The sequence below is a fragment of the Oxyura jamaicensis genome (genome assembly GCF_011077185.1).
Source record: "Oxyura jamaicensis isolate SHBP4307 breed ruddy duck chromosome Z unlocalized genomic scaffold, BPBGC_Ojam_1.0 oxyZ_random_OJ72400, whole genome shotgun sequence".
NCBI classification, from domain to species: Eukaryota; Metazoa; Chordata; class Aves; order Anseriformes; family Anatidae; genus Oxyura; species Oxyura jamaicensis.
The window spans coordinates 17,503-30,344 of NW_023305602.1; the positions used below are offsets into that span (position 1 = coordinate 17,503).

A 12,842-nucleotide genomic window follows, 5' to 3' on the forward strand; every position below is an offset into this window, starting at 1 on the left:
CGTTTCTCTCCCCCATCCCAGAGAGGGAGGGGGGAGGGTGAGCGAACAGCTGTGTGGTGTTTAGCTGCCGGCCGGGTTAAACCACAACACGGGTACACTGTGTGGTGTAGGTCGCACATCACATCTCCAAATCCACTGCAGAGATACAGCACGTACCCCAAGGCAGGGGAGAGAACGTATCTGGGGAGCTTGAGGGTCACAAGGGAGGGCTGGGAGGGCAGCCTGAGAAATGGGGAGGGAATCAGGCAACAACTTTCAGTGCCATTCTTAGTGTGCCACTCTGGGAAAACGAGCCTTCCCTATTTATTGTGTTTTTTCCCCTCTTTGAAGGGTCTTGGGTGATCTTCACCAGCCCTTTAACTCTCAAACTGGCCCATGTCATAGGACGTGCTCTGTGTCCACACAGCTCAGGGCAGGATGCTGAACGGCTGAATGGCCTTTGGGGCAGAAACCTCTTACTGGAGACTTCGTCCTCCTTTTCTAGGTCAGAGACTTTTGAAACCTATTCCCACATCTTCAGCTTTTTCTGAGCATCTTCTGTGCAGAGAGTGGAGTGATGTATGTGCTCCTCTGTATTTACCCTTACTCGCAGATTAAAACAAACAAACAAACAAACAAAAAACTGACCATATTCCCTCCTTGTATTCATCACCTGATTTACATTTCATTTATTTCTATAGCCCCAAACAGACAATAGTAACTCATAATGGTAATAATAGGAGTTTCTACTAATAGAACTCATTCCATTTTTGGAGTTCAAATTATGGACAAGCACCATTAGTCCCATTTAGAGATGGATTTAATTGGTGCAACTTGTCCAAATGCAGACACGGCTGCAAGAATCAGGAAGAAAATGCAAAGGCTCCCAATTTCAACCCCATCCTCAGCTCAGCTGATCTGGTACAGCCATTTCGGAGGGCAGGGTGCGGTGGACATGCACCATCATTCAAAAGACAAAATGTGAGGGATGCTCAGGAAGAAAATGAGCCTCATCTTTGGAGCCTGCTAAATTTCACAAAGTTGTCCCAAAGCAGCAAAAGGAGCAATGTCCCGAGGTTTGGCCTTGCTACTTATAAGCATGAAAAAAACCATGAGCGTGAAATCAAACAACAGGTTTAAAATGGGTGCTACAATGACTCAAATTTGTATGGACCATTATTTGATCTTCTAACCTACTAGGTTTAAGGTAAACCACAGTGGAATATCATGCAGACATTAAATGAAACAGTGTCATCAATTCAATCCAATGAGATATGTTTTATATAACAAAGGGATTTGTTCTGATATTCAAACAATGTATATAAATGAAAGAGTCAAAATAGATTCATTTTGTTCTCAAAGTAAACACATTAAGGAAAGCCATCAAGAAGTAAAGAACATGGCATTTTTTTTTCTTTAAACTGTGCTTTATTTAGGGCTAAGCTGGAAAGCGTCATTCAATAATTACAGAAGAATACAAGGAGTTTTAGGGAACTGAGAGTGAAAGAGCAGTTATATGGAACTGCAGCTGCATTACACATCTGTACTTCCTGGCTGTGGGCTCAGTCTGGCTGTCCTTACTCGGGCAAAATACTCACACATCCCAGCGGGAGTTCTGCCAGAGTAAGGATGGGAAGATCAGGCCCAACAGGGAATTAAAAAAAATAAAAAGAAAGAAAAAAAAAGAAAGAAAGGAAGAAAGAAGTTTGAGATCAAGATAAAAAATACTAAGAAAAACAAACATTAAAACAGAGTAAAACCGAATAAAGGATCAGAAACAATTATCACACTGCACAGTCGAAGCAAACAAGTGTGAGAATGATGTAAATCAAGTTTTAAGACTGTGAAGATAAGTTATGATAAATATGATATACTTTAAAATGTATTCTTAAATAATTCATTGATTTTTGAGTCAGATTTTTTAAAGCAATGTCTTATTTTTTAACTGCTCTAAAGTAATTTAACAAAGATAAATATCGTGCTTTCATTAAATAGCTTTCCTTGTTTTTCTCTATCATTACAATTAAAAGTCCTACAAAATATGCAAATTTATTTACAGAAAAACAGAGCCAGCATCTTTTTTTAAACGTCCCCTTGTTTTTCAAAATTCCTTGTAAACAGTTTCAGAAATTCTTCAAAGAGATTTTTTTTATTTTGTTTGTTTTTATTTTTTATGTTTTTTTTTTTCTAGAGCAAATATGGAAGCTACTGAAGCATAGGATGACGGGAATTTTGCGGACAGCAGATCATGAAGACATGAAGCATTTAGCTGTATTTTGTTGTTCAAGTTAGAACTCACATCTGATAAAAAGACAGCTGTTTTGGTTCCCATTTGCATTGTCTACAGAATCGAGCTTTCTTTTGTTTATTTTTTATTTTTTAGAAGCTGGAATGCTTGCCATTAAAAAAGCTACCAAAACAGCCATTTCTCTCCCTTTTCTCCTCAATAAATAACAGCATCCAACAGCAATTGGCAGAGAGTAGGAATTTATGCTCAATCTAAACTCTACAAAAATTACAGTTCCACAACATCTTTGCTTTTAGCATTAACGCTAACTTCTATGTATTATTTTTTTTTACGTTGTCTAATTTTTTCTATTATATAGGTGTTTTTAACTTTCTTTTTTTAAATTCTGTACAACTGTTAGGATTTTAAATGGGGAGAGTTAGAAGCATTTACAAATCTGTTTTGTTTTCCATTTTAATATCAACCATCTCTCCTTTCTCCTCTCTATGCCTTTTTATGTATTTATTTATTTACTTTTTTTGCTTTTTATAGGTATCCATCTTACCTGCCTTTAAAAACACGATCCTTACGTATTATACAGAAAACCATATGAAAACTTCATAGACTCTAATTAATATATAACCAAAGAACCTCCAAAAGTATCAAAGAACTATTATCTTGCCATTTTAAAAGCATTTAAGCATTTTTTTTTTTTTTTACATATTTCATATAATCGCTCTCAAAAACTGTTTTAGGAACTGCTCAGAGAAAATGAAAGAACTTCCATATTTTACATACAGCTACAAGTCTGCGGTAAAAAGTTTTGTCCTTTGGTCCCTATATAGCTAAGGAATGACAGATAAAGATGCTCAGTGACTGTTACCATGGGTCACACATGGTAACTGCATCCTTGGTGGCAAACAGGCACTCCTTTGTCAGTATCCAGGTTTGCATCTCCAGTTTGAAGAAAAGCCCCTGTGGTGATATCAGTGTCTCTTCAAAATCCTGGTTGATCTTGTTCCTGTTCTGATTTTACTTATGTGTTTGTTTGTTTTCAAGTGCATGTCCTTCGAAGTCAGCAGAAGTGATACTTTTCTTGAAGAAATGTTACAGTCTAAACAATCAAAGAGAGAGTAAGTCTGAAGTCTTCAGTTTGATTGATATTTGCTGATATGTCAAAGGTGTAATCCAACAGTTCCTGTTTATTTTTTTAAATATATATATACTTTTTTTTTTTTTTTTTCCCTAAATGTGGCCCATTCAGCTGCTGCCCTAAAAAAATGAAGAAGATCATTGCAAATTAAATCAAAAAGGGGAAGGGGAAATAGGGAAGGAGGGGGATATTTGGGACAGGGGAGAGACCTAACAAATGAAAAAGAAATTAAAAACAAGCCTGTTCATTTGGGCCCAATACTGCTCCTGTTTAAACTAATGGGTGTTTTCTTCTCCCTTCAATTAGGACAGGATGGGGCTTCTGCTTTGGTTGTTTGCTTTTGGACGTATTGGCTCTGATTCTGCTCCCACTCATGTCAACAGAAAGATTCCCCTTGACTTCAGTGAGAACCTGATCAAACCCAAAGTGAGCAAGGTAGTCACGATCATGATAGAGAAAAATACAATTGTTCCTAATAGTAATAATAATCATAAATCAAAATAATAGTAAGGCATATCTATTTAAATCCGTATCACTATTTATGTACAGATAACTGCATTTTAATTATTTTTAAGTGCCACTTTACAATGCCAGATAACAATCTTGCTTGGTGGGCTTTTGTAGTGTGAAAGGCATTGAGAAAGAATGGGCCTACATTTTAATGGGGTGCCATCTATGACAGTGTAGGAGCTTTCTGTGGAGACATAGCTGCCAATAACATCTACATCCTTGTGAATGTCAGAAAGTAGGACTTTGAACAGGCAATTTATGGGAGGTTAAACAAAAAAAGACTGTTGGAATTAACCTTTTTTTTTTTCAAAAAAAATTAAAGCTAACATTTCTTAAATAAAAAAAGTTATTTAAAAAAAATGTAATCATTCCGACTAGGCTTGACATTTAAGTAGGATGCTTAATCATTAAGGATTAGCTCTTATCTCTTTCTAGCAAGCAGGTTCTTATACACTCAGTGATTTATTACATTAGGAAACTTAGAAACTGCAAAAGTTCCACTCTGGTGGAAAAGTGTCATGCGGAATATCAATCCATGCTGGCAGGTTTTCATACTATTGGTTCAACAAACAGCAAACCATACACAGCAGTCTAAACAATTCAACACCAAAAATAATAATAGAATAAAAAAATAAAAAACACTTGTCAATGACCCTTTTTCAGTTGTAAACAAAAAGATGCATTTTGCATTTTGATCTGGATGTTTTTTTTCCCCACTGAAAACAAACCCTCCCTCCCCCGAGCAATTAATTTTGGCTGGAGCTGCTGTAATACAGAACCTTAGAATTAGGAATTCTTGAAAAGGCATACAATGAGTTTTTTTGTTTGTTTGTTTGTTTTGTTTTGTTTGGATTGCTATAGCTTTCAAACTACTATTACTATCATTTTGCTTTTTTAAAAAAATTAAAAAAAAATTGTAGAGTGATTTGAAATATCCTAAGGGGTAAAAAAGGTGTCAATTGAAAAAGGTCCCCAATTCTCTGGAAAAAAAATAATTTAAAAATCACAAGATTTTCAGTGAAAAAAAATTAACCATGCTTTTTATTCTCTCTCATTTTTTTTTTCTAAATTATCTATACAGTCATAACACTCTCATTTTTTTTCTAAAGAATTAGGAATTCATCTTTTTTTGTCCTTCTGTGTGACATCTAGAGAAGCATAAAACGCTAACAAGAAATCAAATGACAAATAAAGAAACCACTGCAAGCACCAAAAACGAAATGAAAATGAGCACCACAAAAAATTGTGGCAGCACAAAGTCAAAAAAGGCACATGTGATCATGACTGGCCAATCATCAACTGATACAATATCCAAGAAAAATGCTTCAGTCATAGCACCTGCACGAAACTTGACAGCATGTCATGCAACCAAATCTTAGCTTGTTACATGACGCCATCATGTCACACTTTCAACTTCGAGTTGATTTGAACTTACAGCCTGGGGGACTGTATTCTCCACTTTCATGTCATTATGTGAACTTTTTTTCCTAGCTCAGTGCGAGACTGTGGTGGATTTGACTGGCTCTTGGTTGGTTTTGTTGGAATTTGATATAATGACAAAAGAAGAAAAGATTTATATATATATATATTTATATATAGGGTGGAAAAAAGGAAAGGTAGGGAAAGAAGATATATATAAAAATAATAATTAAAAAAAGTTACAAACACTGCATCAATCAACAAGCTCTAATGGAAATACTTGCCATTAAACTATATAAAATGAAACGAAGGAAAGCAAAGCAAACTAACTGAATGGAAAGAAATGAAAGAAAAGAAGAAGAAAAGAAAGAAAGGAAAAAAAAAAAAAAAGAAGGATGGAGGAGGCCTAGCCAGACACGCACACACAATACACACACTTAAATGTAGACACACAGTCAACAGTGAACAGTAACGGAACGCTGTACAGCGGCTGTTGAGGAGAGCATGTACTGAATGAATGAGCGCAGACACAGATCGGTTTGCAAAGTGTGGAAAACATACATTTGCTGCCAACCAGAATGCTTTTGTAAAGCACCAGCCTCTCCTGCACCACCCCCAGCCTCCAGGGCTTCGAGGGATGGCTAGCCAAATTCCACTGGGAGCCTTGCCATTTCCTCAGATGGACTCCAGAGCAGACACTGCTCTAATGCAATTACATCCCAGGAAGTTTAAAGTCATTGGGCAGTAAAAGACCATGAGCTGCTTTGGCTACTAAGAATTAAAAAAAAAAAAAAAAGGAAAAATGAAAGAAAAGAAAAGGAAAGAAAAAAGGAAAGAAAATAAAAGGAGAGGAAAGGAAAGGAAAGGAAAGGAAAGGAAAGAAAAGAAAAGAAAAGAAAAGAAAAGAAAAGAAAAGAAAAAAGAGAAAAGAAGGGAAAAGAAGGGAAAAGAAGGGAAAAGAAGGGAAAAGAAGAGAAAGGGAAGGGAAAAGAGAAGGGACGAGGAGAGGACAGGACAGGAGAGGACAGGAGAGGACAGGAGAGGAAGAAAAGCATAAAGAAAAAATGAAAATGAAAGAAAAAAAAGAAAAAAGGAAAAAGGAAAAGGAAGAGGAAAGAAATAAAAATAAAAATAAAATAAAAATAAAGGAAAATGAAAAGAAAAAAGAAAAAGAAAAAGAAAAAGAAAAAGAAAAAAGAAAAAGAAAAAGAAAAAGAAAAAGAAAAAGATGATAAAGAAAAAGAAAAAGAAAGCTGCCAGGGGCTGGTTGCTACAATCTCTAGAAACAGCCTATTCCTTTCCTACCAGAGAAAATGTCCCTTTATTGGCCCAGGGAGTTTTGCCTCAGTAAACATCAAAAATCACTGCACACAATGATACTTTTGTCTCATTTTGCAGCCCTGCACCCTGTTCCTCAGGTATTGCCTTTCTGTCTCCTTGGCAGGGCTCATCTCTCTCCTCCCAGACAATTTCTAAAGTCATTGCACACAAATAAAATTTCACCTTGCATTTGGGTGTCACAAGAATATTGTTGGCAGTTCTCATCCTGAAATCATGCATGCTGGCTAGAGATTTTTTTTTCTTTTTTTTTTTTTTTTTTTTTGTCTGTTTCTATTTTTTCTGAGCTGAAACATGCTTTCTGGCTAGAGCTGTTATGCTCAGCTGACAGGAGATGGTGCTGAACTAAGCCCTGAACTGAGCATTGGCTTCAGCTCCATACTTCGCCCACAGCTGGCTGCTGCCTTGGGCTGTTGACTCCTTCTTGATGGTCTGGCCCCACAATCCTTCAGGTGGATGAGCTGGAAGTGTCAGCCTGAACTTCCTGGGGTTTGGGTGCAGGGAATAGACTGGTTCCCCTAGGGAGATACAAGCTTTGGCTCTACATTTATTTCTCAAGCCAAGAGGGAGAAAACTGTCTTTCTGAAGATGGCCCAGGGCAGAGCTGTTATCACTTGCACACTTGCGACTTTGGGTACCCAAGCAGTGTGAACCATACAGATCTGGGCTCTGCATGAGGACAAGAAAAAGACCTTGTCTTTCTCTGTTGACTAGGCAGAGGATCTAGGCACCTATCTTATGAGGACTGCTTCATCAGTGTCCTGAAATTGAGAGGCACGTTAGGCATCTGTGTTATACTGGACGCCAGCCAAACTCATCTGTTTAAGAAAAGCAATTCACTTTGCTGGGAAGAGGTATAAACTTTGGGCATTACTGAAGTAAATTTGTGAATAAAAGAGTTAAGGTTATGAAGACAAGTATATATAGCCTAGTTCAGAAGTGGTACCTTGGAGATAAAGAGGAAGGTTACTTCCTGAGCACTTGGGGTCTGTGCATAAAGACAGATTAGGCAAAATCTCTTTGCTGCAGGTAACACTGACCAGGAACTTGCCCCACTGGGCAAACCAAATGCACCTGGTAAATGCCAACATTCCTCTAAACCAACTTCTTCTTTGAAGCATCTAACTGAAGCCAGAGACCATTCTCTTTGAACATCGAATGGAGATAATGGCTTAAAGCCCTAATTAGGCTTCAAGATGCAACATCTCCATCTGAGCAAATCACACCAGTCTGGGTTTAGTGGAGAGAAACAGGGCTTACAGTCCCCAATTCATCCCAAAGGACCCCTTCTGATCAGTCTGTGAATCATGGCCAAACAGGGCCTATGTCTCTCTTGATTATAATGAGGACTTTCAGTGACTAGCTTTGATGGAGGTAGTTACTCTGTAAATCTATAAAATGAGGGGAAATGAATCTCATCCAAAGCTTCAGTTAGAGCAAACATGACTTTAGTCATGTCCTTGCAACCCTCCCAACCTTACTGTCATCACAGTAGCTCTATCTTTCAAACACCACTGTCACAGGAAAGCTTTGAACAGTAGCTTCTGACCAAACTGTAGGGATCTCTCTGTATTGTGGGAGACACTCATTGCCTGTGTTTAAGCTGGAGTAAGATTTCCTTCCTCCTGAAGTCTTTAGCTTGGGCTCATCCCACCAAGACATAAGCACTCAGCTTAGGAATCTATTTTCTCTAAGCACTGCAAAGACCATGGAGGTGAAGAAGAACAATGACTCTGCTTAGTTAAGGCCTCAATGGACCTTAAAGGTGTTTCCCTTACTCTCCAAAGACTACAAAGGAGATCTAGAACAACTTGGTAAGTCAGTTAGGCCAAGTGAACAATGCATCAAAAGCTTCTTTGTGGCTGCTTACTTTCATGAGTGGTAACCCCAGAATAAGACTGAGACATTTAATGGCAATCTGCTCATATCTTCCATCCCTACTTAACTACAACACACAGCCTTGCTAAAGATCAACAATGTCCCTTGCATCTGGTTCTAATTTTTCAGCTATCCCTACCTATTTTGTTTTCTCCACACAGGGCTGCATCATTGCTGAGACCTGATAGCCATAAACCTGAGGCTCTGGAGATAGGCAAGGCTGTACTGCCAAGACTGCTAGATCATTTGAGTGTTTTTTTTGCTGGTGCAAACTGCCCCAGTGTCAATGGGAGATGGATCTCTACTCTTGCTAGTAATTATTTATGTGACAAAGTCAAGCTGTTATGTGGAGAAGGATTTGTGTCCAGCTGTACAACAACCTGTTGTACAGTCCAAAAAAACTTTAAGAACTAAGGATGTGCAGATGATCTTTAAAACTATGCAGCTCCTGTGCTCTGCAACATGCATTGTATAGTCTAGGGCATGCTAGGTTTGTGCAGCACCCTGTACACACCTCTCAGGGCATTTGCCTCCTGTCAGGGTATGAATGTATCTGCTCAGCTTCCAAGTACAACCAACAACACATGCAACATTGCTCTGTGTCTTCACAGGAGCACAAAATTGGCCCAACACTGTCTCTATCATGCTGCACTGTCAGGTTGATGCTCTACTCCTTCCGCTCCATATATACACTGCCTTCTATTTCTCATTATTTGCACTGTGTCCCTCCCCCTAATCCTTTCTAGCCAAGTCTCCATGGATCTTCTCCATCCCTTTTTTCCGTGCTGGCTTGGAGGCACGGAACCTCTCCTTGAAGGAACTTAAAAGGCCTCACTTCTTCCAGCATCAAAGCAACAACCTCCTGTGCTCACACCAAAGTTCATGGCTGAACATTGCCCAGCCCATATGTAGGTTTCTTCACCTTTATGCAGTATCCATTAGCCTCTGTTTGCACACCCATCCAAAACTGCAGTCAGGATCCTGTCCCTCTGTCTGTTGGAGCCTGTGCCCGAGAGTAATTCTAGCAAGGTGGTGGAGATATTTTTCCTACAGGTGATAGATCTTTACAGCTATTGCCTCTGAGGCTGATCAATGCTATTTAAATTCCAACTTCTGTTTTTCTCCCTCACCTTTCTTCTTGTTTCTATAGCAATTTATCTCTGTGTTTAATGCCTCTGCACCAACTTTCTCCCAGTGCTGGATGGCTCTGCCTCCCCTATGTCCCAGCCCTCCTCCTCACTATGCCCAGATACCAACCTGCACAGATATCCCCTTCTCCAGCCCCTGCCCGAACTGCCCAGCGGAGGTGGAGGAAGGAGGCATGGCTCTCCAAAACTTGCTCTATCCCTGCAACAACCACTGTAATAAGGCTGTCGTGGGGAGTCCAAGATCAGGAGCCCAAATGTCTTAGAGCAGGGAGGGCAGTTCAGTGAAGAACTTTGCATCCATGCTGGGATTAAATGAAGCCTGATCATTTATCCTAGAAATCAATGAATTTGCCTGGGCTCTTGGGGTGCTATTTTTAGGAGGAAAAAAAAAAGAAAGAAAAAAATGAATGTTTTTGTCAGATGCTTCAGTTCTAACATCTGAAGGTTAAAAAGGAGACAGATAGCATATATGAATCTCTATATACATGATACATGCACACATGCATATACATATGTATACATACAGAGGTACTATATATACATACATATCAACAGACACAATTACACATATACAGACAGAGAAACTAATGTGATCTAACAGGGAGATGGGAGTCCAGCATTTCAAATGCTAATGCTTTCTGTTTTCTTTCTTTTTTTTTTTTTAAAGATGCTTGATGTCCCTGCCTCATTTTTCCCATTTATAAATTAAAGGTGATGATAAAAATTAGCTTTTAAATTGTAATGCCCTTATTTCAAATAATTGTATGACTTACTTGCTGTGCAGTGTTGTTACTAGGATTGTTCTAATTTAACTATCATAGAATCATAGAATCATAGAATATCCCGAGTTGGAAGGGACCCATAAGGATCATCAAGTCCAGCTCCTGGCACCATGCAGGTCTACCCAAAACTATATTACATTAAGAGCTGGTTGAAAAATGACAATTATTTTCCAGGGGAAAATTGTCATTATTTTGGCTTTCTTTCCTGTGAATATTTTAGTTAAAAATAAAATTAAAAAAAAATGGGGAGGCGGCTAGTGGAAGAGATTAATTTTTGTATTTTTTTAATCAATCAGAAAACCAGTCCATTTTTAACAGAAATTTAGTGTTTCGAATGCCAACATTTTTAGTCAAGACATTTGGTTTGTTTGTTTGTTTGTTTTTGTGCTGTTGGCATTTCTTTTTTAATCTACTAGAATGAAAATTTGCTGTGGAAGCATCCAGTTTGGTCAAAATGTCACTTTTTGGTCACCCCCTCCTCCCCCAACCAGTTTGATGGTTTGTCAAGCCGCAATAGCTGTGTCACCTCTGATTTATCTATTTTTCTAGAACCATTAGTCTCAAGCAGTGGATGAAAAAGCACCGCAACGGAGTCGCTGCTCCTCGGGAAGACAGCCCGGTCGGTCAGAAAATGTCACTGGTTCCCCACACGGTGTTGCTTTTTCTTGCCCTGTCCCCGACTGGTGGCAGGAGAGGTGGGCACAGCATGATGGGGATCTCAGGGGGACACCCTGAAGGAGATGTTTAGGTGTGGAGAGGGACGGAGAGTGGGTCTGGGGTGGGATGGAGCAGGGACACAGTGGTGGGGAGCAATGGGTAAGGACTGAATGGTCACAGCCCTCCTCATCAATGCCTGGAATTTATTTGCTCATGCAAAACTATGGCTATGTAGCCATAGATCCTGTTCCTCTCTCAGTTGTGTTTTACCAACCAAGGGCTTTGCAGACAAAGGTCAGTGCAATAAACTCAGGCCATTTTAGGAAGCAGGGTAGTAGCCGTGGTAAAAGTCAAATGTATGTCATGTGGCTACTCTTCTGGCAAAGCCTGTAGCCTCTTCCACTTCTGCTGGCCATCTCAGCAGGGCCCGTGCCCCGAGGAAGACGTGTCCTGCCTCATACAGGGCAATCACTCCTCCTTTTGCTGCCGGTGAACATTAGGTGGGAGAGAAAATTAACCTGTGTGGAAGCTACCTTTCTGCACTCCCCCCTTTCCTTTCTTCCCACCAGACAACAGCACCTCTTGGGATGATCTCAAGAGCCCTAAATAAGCCCAGCCCCTGGATCTCAGCAGACAGGGTTATCCTGCATGTGACCTCTAGGCAGGTTGCCTGATACACCCTACCTGGGGCTCGAGTGCTGGCCATGAGACATGATAACCCACAGCTGCCAGCCAGCCTGGGGATGAGGAATTTTGTCTGTAAATCCTCACTGGGAGCAGGACACAGTCACTGGGGAAGTGCTTGTGTGGCCTTGTGGCCAGGAAATTAGGAGACCCCAGCTCTCCTCCCAGCTGAAGCCCCTGGCAGGGGTCCCCGACGTTGGGTGGCAGGGGCACACAGTGCCCCACGGTCATGCAAGACTGCCTGAGGGCAGCAAACACCCACGTTCATTCAGAGGCAGCCCCAGCCCTGCAAGGCAGAACTTGTACCCTGCAGCACATCCCATGCAGCCTCAGCACTCACTGGTCCACTTCCCTGGGACCAGGTGAGACTTTACCCATCTTCTGCCAAGCCTGTTCAGCATGTCTCCTAGTCTCTGAATCCCGCCAAATCAGAATGCAGCCAGGAACACATACTCCCAGCTTGCAACACTCAATTACTGCTTCTAATATATATATTTTTTGTCTGCAGCTTCAAATTACCTTCAAGGTGCACAGTGCAATTAGCTAAAAATATTTCCTGCTTTGTTTTAATTGCACTAAAACTAATGCACCTCCAGCGAGGAGCAGTAAGGTGGAAATTGGTGCCCCAAATATTTCAAAATGTTTAAAGCCCAGGATGACTCAATAAGCTTACACAGATCTATTAATTATTAAAATTTATTAATTTTTGTTATAAAAAAAAACCTTCCTGAAGTCACATTCTATAAGATGTTTCTGAAAAAGGCTACTTTCACTAAGGAGATGATAAATCTAAGTTTGAGAAAGATAGAACAGGAATCCCTCCATATAGTTGGATCAGTTTCCATCTGAAGAATTCACAGATCTTGGCAAATTTTAGTATCTCAGAATTTGATTCTGAAAACACTTATGTATTTAACTGATGTATGTGACTTACGTATGTGACTCATTTCACTGCTTTAGCTGAGGTATTATATAAACAATTTTCTAATTCAGAGCTGGATCACACTTTTCTTCAAAGTAGAAAATGCAGGTGATCAGTCAAACTCTATGATTGCTAAGAAAATAAT

The 12,842-nt window shown here is 39.7% G+C and overlaps 1 protein-coding gene across 1 annotated transcript in view; it reads right to left on the reverse strand.

Annotated features, from left to right (window-relative positions):
• Positions 1 to 2,552: 2,552 nt before the first annotated feature.
• The window catches only part of LOC118158714 (CUGBP Elav-like family member 4), a 926,766-nt gene continuing 916,476 nt past the window's right edge, over positions 2,553 to 12,842 (reverse strand). The window contains exon 13 of the mRNA XM_035313400.1: positions 2,553 to 3,478. The gene's annotated coding sequence lies outside the window, so the exon portion shown is untranslated. The remainder of the gene's footprint in view (positions 3,479 to 12,842) is intronic.